Genomic DNA, 12,676 nt, shown 5'->3' with positions numbered 1-12,676 from the left:
TCTATACCAAATTAATTTTGAAAAATTTACATTTAATTAGTTATAATGCATCATTATAGAGCAAAAAGGTTTTACAGAAACTAGATAAAAATAGATTCATGGTTTCATAAAGAGGTTAATTTATAGTATACTTTTGTAGTGAGTACAACTATTTGTTCTCTTTTAACTTCAAAACTTGCCATTAAGATTATATTAAGTGACGAATACCTGTCGATTTTTTTCTCCGTGTTCTTTCGAGCTATTTAAGATATAAATTACCAATAAAAATGGGACAATATCATGATTTTAGTTTGCTGAATGAGTCTTATAGTAAATTTAAACAATAAAGAATATAAATTAACAAAAAGCTATTAATACCGATATTAAGTAGATGAAACGCCTGTTTCGCTTGTGATTCCCTTTCTTGAAGTACGTAGTATTTCGTTTGAGTATCAAACGAATGGGACATATGACCAGCGACTATTCTTAGGATGCTGTCAGCATAGCTGACTACCTAAAATGGGTATATATAATCGTTAATGAAAGCCAAGTACTTATAATACCAAACTTCTATGAAAGAGAAAGAGAGAGAGTTTCATTTTACCACAGTGGCAGAAAATTGTCTAAAGCTTGTGGCTGACACAGGTTTTGTCCAGTTTGCTATCCTGCAACACCGGCTTAAGTCCTGATTTACTGTAGAACTTGTCATCTGTCGACCAGATGTTGTAAGGAAGAAAAAGTTCTCGCATTCCTCTGGTCGCCATTTAACAAATTCTCTCATTTCTACCAGGGATCTTTCAAGGACAATATGGGCATCTCCATACGTCTTTGAGGTTTTATGTCGTTTGACCTTCAAAATAAAGGTATTACAATGTCGTGAAATCTTCAATGCGGATATATAATACAAAGCGGTTAGTTCTCGCTTTAATCTAGAAGTAGATTTTTCAACTTGCACCAAAATATGCAAACCAGACCATGGCACATCTCTCTCCTTGAAAATGAATGCGAAAGATCTTAAGGGTCTTTGTGAAATTGCGTGTACAAAATTTTGTAAAAAAAAAAAAAAAAAAAAAAAAACATAAAAAGAATGAAATAATAATTAGTGAAGTGTGTATTCACTATACGATCTATCGCTAAAATTGAAGACCTGAACAATAATAACAATAAATTTAAATTATCCTGATCATTGATACATGTTGCATTACACAAACAGTTTTCAATTATTTATGGTATACAAAATTTATGCTAATAGTGCTGGATTCCTTAATTGTTTAAGTATGAGGCCGAAAATGTAGATTTTAATTTACCGGGTATTTACATGTACCTTTATGATGTCTAATCCTTCCGGGTAGTCCTTCCGGCTTTTAAATTGTGAAACAGTCATGTTAATGACTGCTCCACATCTTTGCCCGTTAGACACCAGTATCTTGTATCTGAGCATGGCTCGTACAGAGATGTAGTCCTTTCGGTCCATTTTTTTTATATTCGACGACAATCTTTTGAAGTCCAATGAATTCATGATCTTTTGTATTATATTTGATGGGATAAGGTTGTCTAAACCAAAAAAACAAAACAAAAATAACATCTATTTATATTTATCTAATAGAAGAGAAACAGAGAGAATACAATTATACAACCGCCAAATTTGTACCTACCCATTTGCTTTTCTTTTAGATCAGTTATTCTGACTTTTCTCTCTTTAGATGTTGCCTTCATCCACTCCTCTTGGGAGGCAATGGTGTTGGTATCAGTATCAGTACATATACTGTTGTCCGAAAGAATCACCAGTTTCTGCGACAGCAGGAACTTAAAAAACGCTTTTAAAGCGTGGAGTGAGGAGTTTAAAGTTCCTGCTGCTCAACCCTTGATGTTATGCTTCATTTTCGTGAAGGCTGGCAGAAACCAGGACTCTTCCAGACTCCTATTCGGTGTGTCTTCGTCTGTTGTTTCTGAAAAAATAAGGCCCCTTTGAAGTTCCTGTAGAATTTGAATGCTCGAAAGGATGAGTGCTATGCCATTTTAGCCAAGTCTAGCATTATCTTTGGCCTTTACGCATGACTTACAGTAATATCATGTGCAGTCTTGATCTATATGGAATACTGATAAAGAAACCTCATCCAAGCTTAAAAGACATATAGTAAGGGAACCAAATGCTATGTGCATGATTTAAGATCATAGAAATAACATGTTATTATAACTAATCAAAACAATTGTTTTGTAAGCAAAAAAAAAAAAAAAAATACGAAATCAGCGATTGAAGTTAATGCAGTCTTGTTCTTACCAGGACGGAATAAATCGATCCAAGTGATTTTCAATTCTTTTAATATGTTTCTGGCTATTAAAGCGTATTGCTGTGAGGTTGCCTCCGTTTTTGCTCCACCTGAGGTTTTTTTTTAGGTATTCCTCAAACTGCTCATAATCATTGTCTTGTTTGGGATCTTTGAAAAAGATAAAGAAAAATTGGTAAAAGAAAGGTGTTCAGGAAATTGAAGTAAATAATTGTGTGCTATTTTGGTTAAAATTGCCAACATTTTCTCTTTTTCCGGTTTGTCTCTAAAAGATCAACTGCCCACTTGTACTCCGATGAAAAATGTAACAATGATATGTAGTTTTTAACAGTAATACACATAATCACCAAGGATGCTTCACATAAAAGCTATAATAATAACACAAGTGTTAAGAACTTGAAATAGGCGGCTTATACAAGGTACACGCAAGGTCAAAAGGTCAAAGTTCTTGGTAGCCAAAGGAAGGCCTTGTCACATAGAAGACATATGTGAAGTTTGAAACCCCAAGCACCAACTGTTCAGAAGTTATGGTCAGGCCAACGTTAAAGTCTCATAAAATTTTGCAAAATTGGGTCAAACTCCAAGGTCAAATATGATGGTACCCAAAGAAAGGTCTTGTCACAAGGAATACACATGTGAAATATAAAAGTCATAGCTCCAACCAATCAAATGTTATGGGCAAGGTTAAAGTTGACAACAGACAGGACAAAAAACAATATACCCCCGGGGTCTTTCGATCCAGGGGCATAAAAATTTGATGAAGATTTAGTGAAATTTTATGCTAGTGTTCTATCAGATAAAAGCTTTTTTCCCTTCTACCAAATAACAGACTATCAAGAAAGAGGTATTACAGCACAGAAAGAGAGCAGAAAGAATCCAACCAATTACTCCAGTTTGATCATTGAAAACATGGATTAATCTCAAATCAACTTGCCAAAATTTCCTGAGAATTTCCAAGAGAAACTGACCACCGCATATAATTCATTATTGCTGCGATCACTAATAAACTAAAATAATTAATGCATCCCCGATCACTACAATAATAATTTAAAGTATCCGTACTGGAACCCTGATTTTGACCTAGTTTTTTAACATAGCAGAAGTAAAAGAAATGCCGAGAAAATGAATCCACGGTCCCTGTTGGGTACACCCAGCTGGTCGAGGGGCACCGACTCTATGTTCCGGTCATCTGGTTGAGTGATGTATGGAAAGCCATCAAGAGCAAAACCAAATCCATGTGCTTTCAAGCAAATGATAAATGGTTTTGAAAAAGGACATCAATCAACCAAGCTTGTTGTAAATTTACTAGGGCCCGACACTCTAGACCACTTATTAGTTACAGTATTAAATAAAAATGATATAAGGAAGCAGAGTGTTTCGGCGGTTTTTAAAGAGAAATATGATTTTTTTGCTCTCAAGCCCGCCATCATCAGGAGCCCACTTTTTTTTAGGTGTCTTAAGCTATTGTAAGCGTGACTTGATTATCATTTCGCTATGTTTTTGTGTTTACTGTAAGCGATTTTTGGTTCATCGATAAATATCTCTTTGCAAATTGTGTCTGTTTGCAAGATGTCCCAGTGTTTGAGAATGCGTATTTTTAAACCCTTAATTTATGGATTGTATTTGGTAATCATAACATTGGTTGACGCTTTTTTTCTTTCAAGATTTTTTTGTGCAAGTACTTTTTTCTGTTTGTCTTGCCCATTTCAGTGATGGTAGGATCAACTTCCTTATATTTTACTTTTCTCTTGAAGAATTCGCACATCGTCGGTGATAATTTCAAATTAACATCCCTTGGTTGCTAAAAGATCTTTTCTAAACGTTCTAAATGTTCTTCGTAGGTTTTGGAGAAAATTATCAAGTCATACAGATAGTTTTGTTTGTTGTTTAAAGTCCTATTGAGAATTTTAAACTCATATGGAGACAAGGGACCTCGGTTTATACGGTCTCATCCGAAGGACCGGTCTCCACGTCCCAGTGGGATTCGAACCTGCGACATAAGGATCAACTCCTTACTCCGCGACTATAGAGCAGACGCTTTACCACTGCGCTACGCGGGCGACTAGTCATCCAAATAGATAAATATATATCTAGATGGAGCCTTTCGAAACATTCCTCCATAAGCTTGTGATATGTGGCGGTGCGTTGAATGAACTTAATGGCATGCGATGGTACTCATAAAAGCCCAAAGGTCCAACTGTAAATGCGTTTTTTATCTTGCGACTTTAAAGAAGCTCAACTGATGATACCCACTCTTCATGTCCAAGATGGTAAAAAAATTGTTTCCTGCGAAAGCATCCAAAATTTCCTCTATACTTGGCAATGCTGAGTTCTTTATCTTTTCATTTATCTACGTTTAATTCATTATTAATAATATATTCTAGACATTAATTATACATTTTGGACACCTTTTGTGCACTTGTGACATATTTGGAGGAAAAGATGTCATATTCTGAGTGATAAAAAAAAAATAGGGAAAAAATTAAATTCTATCAATAATGGCTATCCTTCAAAACGAGTATTTTTTTTTATACAGAAACAAACAAGTAACATTTATATTCAGAAGCAAACACCAATATGCACATACAGACACACTCTCACATACAGGCACAGACTCGCATACAGGCACAGACTCACATACAGACACACTCTCACATACAGGCACACACTCACAATTCAAAATAAGTATGCTTAGTAAATGTGCCTACCACCTCTGTGGGAGAAGGGGGATAATAATTTGAAAACATTCCTAAACAACACTAAAACAAAATACCTTGTTGAATTCTGGAGTATTCTGTTCCACTTGCATATCGTTTTTAGCTCACCTGAGCTGAAAGCTCAAGTGAGCTTTTCTGATCACTCGTTGTCCGTCGTCCGTAAACTTTTCACATTTTCAACTTCTGATGAAGAACCACTGGGCAAATTTTAACCAAACTTGGTACAAAGCATCCTTGGGGGAAGGGGAGTTTAAATTGTTAAAATGAAGGGCCAAGTACCCTTCAAAGGGGAGATAATCAATAAAATACCAAAATTGGGTGGGGTCATTAAAAAATCGTCTTCTCAAGAACCAGTGGGCCAGAAAAGCTGAAACTTATGTGGAAGCATCCCTGGGTAGTGTAGATTTTAAATTGTTCAAATCATGACCCCCGGGGATAAGGCGGGGCCACAATAGGGAATCCAAGTTTTACATTGAAATATGTAGTAAAAATCTTTAAATGTCTTCTTCTTAAGAACCACTGAGCCAGAATGGCTGAAACTTACATGGAAGCATCCTGGGGTAGTGAAGATTTTAAATTGTACAAATCATGACCCCGGGGGTAGGACAGGGTCAGAATAGGACACAGTCTCTCATCCTTCTTTGGTTTAATTTTAACAGAAAGGCCTTTCGAGCTCCAGGCCCAACACTTAGCCAAACATCCCTAAAGCCGCAGTGAAGTAAGACTGATTTAAGTTTAGATACCGAGTTTGGTGTTGAATGGCTACTACACAAAATGTGTCGTTTGGCTGCACTTGGCTTCAGCCAAGTGCTTGCACTCCGTGACCCGGAATGTTGTTTACATTAAAATACGTGGCGACATCAGCTGAGGATCGGTTTGGAAAAATACGGCAAACAGGTAATCTTTTAAAGAGGACAGTAATAAAATAACAGATTCGTTTATCAGATAATGTAGATATATGTAGAGAAATCGTGGAGTACTGAGACAAGGGCAGATATTGCTTGTGAAGACTTTCAAGGAATGTTTTCTTCTGTAGATGGCCTATGATATTTTTAGAAGAATGACTAAAATATTTTTAAAAAAAAGTACCAAATTAAGAAAATGATCTTTAGGAAGCTCCTGCAGAGGCAAGTAATGCAGATGGAATTGTCTTCCTCTAAATTTTACCGTTCACGGTAGCTCAGTCGGTAGAGCGCTCGCTCCGTGATCGGGAGGTCGTGAGTTCGAATCTCGGCCGCGACTGACCTAAGTCGATAAAAAATGGGTAGCAACTGTTCCTTCGCCATGCGCTCGGCACTTTGAAGTGAAAGTTGCGGGTCCTTCGGATGAGACCTTAAAAACCGAGGCCCCGTGTCACGGTAGGCGTTGGCACGATAAAGATCCCTCACTGCTCAATGGCCCTTAGTGCCGAGTAAAGGTCAAAATTTGAAGCCCTTCACCGGTATATGGTGACGTCTCTATATGAGTGAAAAATTCTCGAATGGGACGTTAAACAACATACAATCAATCAATCAATCCTCTAAATTTTCTTACATCTTAAGTAATTATGATGAAAAGGATGATCAGAAGGACTGAAAAAAATAGAAGTATGAAAACTACATTATCTCAATAGTAGAGCAAGCAAGGAAAAAAACAAAACAAAACAAAAAGCTACCTATTACGGCTGTGAGAACATAGTTACCTCCCAGGGCTCATCATGAAGAGAGGGTCTTTGCGCAGTGGCCGATGTAGAGGTTACAGTGACAGTTGTAGTTGCGGTTGTAGGTGTTACAGTAATGGTTGATGCAGTTGGAGATGGATACACAGTGATGGTCACAGTTGACTGTGTGGCTTAAATTGTTGAGAAATCCACCATCGTGATAGAAAAGTTAATTAATTGTGAACAGTTACAATGTTGAATCGTATTTGTTCTGATGTGTAACCAAACGATGTGGATGTGATATTAAGATTGGAATAGATAGAATGGTTTAAAGTACAATAAATAAAATTAAGATTAAGTAAAACTACATTTCTATCTTCCGATTTCTATAAATCCTACTTGCACATCTTATTTTGTTTACAAACACAGCAAAATGCAGCGGTGCAATTGTGTTACTACAGAGAATGTCCCCTCCCATATCTTGGCTAAATTTCCTGTGAAATCATTAGGGACGAAAAGAGTAGCGGAGTTTGTTAGCTTTCTTATTATGAGCATTTCCTCTTTGATTTTCACATTTGCTGACTGACTTTTTCATACTAATTGTTAGGCCATTATTTACACACTGAATTTCGACGGCGGGTATGTCCGTTCGGCAGGGGATGCTCACTCCTCCAGTTTACAGTTTTATGAAATAAGTAAAAAATCTAATTAAATAATACAAGATTAACTAGTTAATGTTCTTTACACATAGCAGATTGTAAACGATTGAAGTACTTCACTTTAAAATCAAATCCCCATCAATCGATTCTTAAGTTTTATTGTTTTCTTACAAACTTTTTTTTATTTCTTTTTCCCAGGATCTGAACGTTTTTTTTTCTCATTTCAGAAGAAATTATCAGTTCGTTAAATGCTTTGATCGAGGCAAACGGAATGTCTTAAACAGCTATTTCTTTTTCCCATCACAGTATTCATGTTGACTTTTTCCACTGTCAAGTCAAAGTACATTCGCAAATGTGTTAAGGGAGTCTCCATGATGCAAGACTGTTGCACTTGGCTTGGGTGATCAACAGAACACCTTTAACATTCTTCAATCACAACTTCATTCAACACATCTAAATTTTCCATCACAAAAATCATGTTGTAAATCTGTAGCATTTGTTTGCGATGGCCCTCGTTAACTTGCTCCATTTGGGGATGTTTTGAGGTGTCAAGTTTAAATAATATAGTTTAAGAGTTCGCACTTTCTAATAAAGTCATGCGATGAAGGATAAATATATCTCAGTTTACCCCTGGTATCCGGAGAAGTTCCTCTAAAGACTCTAGATCAACCTGGTGGGATTGATTTGTACTCCGCATTGTTCTGGTACATCAGATGAGGAATGTAATTTTTGATCACTGACGTCATCTTTCAGTTTTTCCAACTTCACTTTGTTAAATTTCACTCCCTTTGTAGTAGGTACGACGTCTCCGGTTTCCAATAATGACGGAAATCTAGTAGTGAATATTCTTTAGAGGCAGTTATGTAAACGTCATTGCTTAGGTACCATGTTTCTTCAGAATCTCGTTCAGAATAATTTTTCAAAGCTACTTCCATACCATTCTGAAAGTTTTCTAACATTAACCATTGTGTAGCGGACATTGTTACGCTTTTCTTGGTTTGTTTGTTGTTTAACATCCCTCTCGAGAATTTTTCACTCATATGGAGACGCCACCACTTGCCGGTTGAGAGCTTCAAATTTTGACCTATACTCGGCACTCAGGGCATTGAGCATGAGGGATCTTTTTCCTGCCACCATCTACTGCGACACGGGACCTCGGTTTATACGGTTTCATCCGAAGGACTGGCCTCCACGTCCAACAGTGGGACTCGAACCCGCGACCTAAGGATCAACTCCTTACTCTCCGACTCTAGAACAGACGCTCTAACCACTGCGCCACGCGGGCGACTACCTTTAAAAAGAAAAAAAGGGGGCTTATGTCAGATGAGTGTGGAGGCCAGCTCTTGAATTTGAAAGAGATGAGTCGTCCTCCAAACATTTGTTCTAGCCAGTCCAAGGTGCAAGATTCAAATCATATTTCAGCATCCAATATACACTTGATTTTTACGTCAAAATCGTTCAAAAGCTCATTTATTTTACTAAAGGATTTCATGCGAGTCTCTGAAACGTCTCAAACATTTTCAATGTTTTCATGTGTTCTAATTGTCTATTCTTACATTTTTTTCCTTTTCTTTCCACATGCTCCATTAGCTCCAAAAATTTTAATTACTTTGTACAACATCGACAGTAAATTGGAATAAGTTTTTTTGAATTCTGGATACCTCTTCATTGTCCTAATCATCAGAACTGGAGACATGCTTTGATAGAGCAGTTTCAAAACTTCTGATAATTGCTTATTAAATTCCATATTAAAAGTGAAATCTACTGTTTTTCAGTGATGTCAAATATGACGTAATAATTAATTCAAATGATAACTATTTCTCAATTAAAAAGTTAAGCCTTTTATGAGTAATTTTTTATAAAACTTTTATATGTTTCTGTTTGCATATCAATCAATACTAGCCATACACGGACAGTGTCCACTTACAACTATCCCATCGTCTTCTTTTATGATCCACTGTAGCAGGTAGGCTTCATTCATTCTCTGTGAATGCTTTACTTTTCCCCGCAACACACCTTTACCGTTCGTAGAAATATGGCCAACTTCTTCAAGAAATCCACCTATAAAATAGTTGTATTACTGGTGGGACTTGTAGGCTTTGAGTTCTGATAAAGTGTAGACACTTTGTGATGGTCTTGACTTGGGGAACTTGTAACACCTTGTTGCGAGTCAATGTAAGAAGTCCTATTTCAGCTTCGAATGGGTTTCCTTCAACTATGGATGGTAGAACATAGCTTCCTCCCAGATCTAACATATCGTATAACGCTTCAAGATTGCATTTGGCTTCTTCAATTTCGCCTTTTGTGCTAAGAATCATTTCGTTTGCGTTGAACTCTGCTTCCTGCTTCTGCAAACTTGAGGCGAGGCTAGACTGTAGAAAGGCGTTCTGAATGTTTCAAATTATGACCGAGTCGTCCAGACGTTGTCGTAGATAAAGGCTTGCTCTGAACCTTGATACGCTTGATAACATCACGTACTTTAGTCTTTGTGCTATCCACAACTGCTTTCCACTTAGAATTCTGTTGTCTTTTGTCCGTTGTCTATTGTCCGATGTTCTCAGGGTACTCAGATAAGTGAAGAATTTGGCATATAATTTCTCGAAATTACAGATATGTCATGATGTACAATTTATTCATGAGGTTGCTCCCACGTGATTTACTTCTCATTAATATTCATTAGATCCTGCATAAACTCGAAATATTCCATTTCTTTACAATTTTATTTTAAAACCTGCAAGCACAGTTTGTTTTGTTTTTTTTAAGCCTCCGTCTTAGTTAATTCGGCAGAATTTTGGGTTATTAACAGTGGACACCTCATGAAACCATCTTTTATTGGTAATAAGTAGGTCACACTTATGCAAGAAATTGCCGTTTTCAAATTAAAAAGGCGGTCGTAACTCTTCTTGAAATGATAAATCATCTGTATTTTATAAAAATAGGCATTCGTCTGCACATATTAATCGGCGGAAGAACTCAGTCAACTTGCAATTAACACTTACATTTAATCATCAAAAATGATAAAGACACCAATTCTGTGCTCTTTCCTTCATTAAAACATTATACTCTCGCTTCGGAATTTCAAATCAAAAAGGCGGTCGCAACTTTCACTTTGGCATAAACAATATAGTCATTTCCGGTAGAAGATATTAAGAAAAATCTAAATATCGGCGGGAGAACTTTATCCGGCGGGTTTTTGTTCGTTCTCTGTATAAACCTTTATGGAATCTGTCGGCATTATAGCTCCAATATGGCCGGTATGTTAATTAGAAGAATGAAAACCATTTCTCCATATGTTGTTCCAATTTGTTTATGATACTGTTCACATCTCTAAGATGCAGTTGACTCTGTGTAACAAACTCCCAAATGTTGTCAATTTCACCTTTGAACTGTGATAGCCTCTTGGAATATGACCGATCAGTCTGAATGTATTATTCCGATCCAAGTTCAGAGAACTCTCTGTCTTTCCGAAAGTCGTAGGACTTCTCAGGATCTGTTTCTTTAGTAAATCCGTCAGCCATAGAGAAGAGAGAGTGAGGAAAGCTGTGCCCAAGATTTTCACTATAAGCGTATGACGCAACAAATCTTCGGAAAAGTTTATTGGCGAAAGTGCTTACTGCATGCTTTCAAACCTCTCTCACCGAGGATGGAAACTGAAATATACAAGTGAGGACAACATTAATTACATAATATAATCTCAAAAGACAGTATAAGATAAACACACTATCGCTTAATATCAAAACATCAAAATTCTTAAAACCGAAATATCTCCTGTCTGATGTGATATTTTATGTAGAAAAATGATTAGAATAATTATGGGATACATTAACAGTGTAGCAGAATGCTTGCTGAAACAAAAAATGATGTGCAACATGTAAGCTGTCACTATGATGCTTATCATATACAGAGTTGTAAAAGCTGAACACGTGGTCAGCTGGAAAGCAGAAGGGCTTAGATTGATTGTATGTTGTTTAATGTCCTGTTCGAGAATTTTTACTCATATAGAGGCGTCACCATATACCGGTGAAGGCGCATAAGAGCTAATAAACTCTACACAACTTATATAATAAAAGTGAAAATATAAACTCTTACCAATTCCATCAACAGTGTTTACATCATGGCCACTGCTGTATTTCTTTACATCAGCCTTTGCTTTCACATATCTTACGAAGTCCTTATAAAGCCTATCATGTTTCATGTCATCTTGTTCTGCAAAAAAAATACACATATAAATAAACTAAATAAAAATATCTGTCAATGATACAAAATAAGACCTTTAACTGGTCTTGAGAAAGCCTTTAGCTCACCTGAGCCGAAGGCTCAAGTGAGCTTTTCTGATCGAAATTTGTCCGTTATCTGTCGTCGTTGGCGTTGTCGTAAACTTTTCACATTTTCATCTTCTTCTCCAGAACTACTGGGCCAATTTCAATCAAACTTGGCACAAAGTATCCTTGGGTAAAGGGGATTCAAGTTTGTTCAAATGAAGGGCCACGCCCCCTCCAAGGGGAGATAATTACGAAATATCAAAAAATAAATGGCATTATTGAAAAATCTTCTTCTCAAGAACCAATGGGCCAGGAAAGATGAAACTCATGTGGAATTATTGTCAGGTAGTGTAGACTCAAATTTGTTCAAATCATGACCCCCGGGGGTAGGGTGGGGCCACAATGGACGATCAAAGTTTTACATAGGGATATATAGGAAAAATCTTCTTCTCAAGAACAGCAAAGCTATGATTGGTCATATTTATATGGAAGCATCCTCAGGTGGAGTAGATTCAAGCTTGTTCAAATCATGACCCCCGGGGGTAGGGTGGGGCCACAATGGACGATCAAAGTTTTACATAGGGATATATAGGAAAAATCTTCAAAAATCTTCTTCTCAAGAACAGCAAAGCAATGATTGGTAATATTTAAATGGAAGCATCCTCAGGTAGTTTAGATTCAATTTTGTTCAAATCATGACCCCCATGGGTAGGGTGGGGCCACAATGGACGATCAAAGTTTTACATAGGTTATTTAGGAAAAATTTTCAAAAATCTTCTGCTCAAGAACAGCAAAGCTATGATTGGTCATATTTATTTGGAAGCATCCTCAGGTGATGTGGGTTCAAGTTTGTTCAAGTCATGACCCCCGGGGGTAAGGTGGGGCCACAATGGAAGATTTAAGTTTTAATTAACATAGGAGTATATAGGAAAAATCTTCTTCTCAAGAACAGCAAAGCTATGATTGGTAATATTTATATGGAAGCATCTGCACGTGGTGTAGATTCAAATTTGTTCAAATCATGACCCCCAGGGGTTGGGTGGGGCCACAATGGACGATCAAAGTTTAACATAGGAGTATATATATATAGGAAAAATCTTCAAAAATCTTCTCGAGAACAGCAAAGGTATGA

This window comes from Saccostrea echinata, unplaced genomic scaffold (genome assembly GCF_033153115.1).
Source record: "Saccostrea echinata isolate AGI-Se365-2 ecotype Australia unplaced genomic scaffold, CSIRO_AGI_Sech_v1 ptg000036l, whole genome shotgun sequence".
NCBI lineage: Eukaryota > Metazoa > Mollusca > Bivalvia > Ostreida > Ostreidae > Saccostrea > Saccostrea echinata.
The sequence above is the reverse complement of the archived record's forward strand: the minus strand, read 5'-3'. Positions refer to the sequence as shown.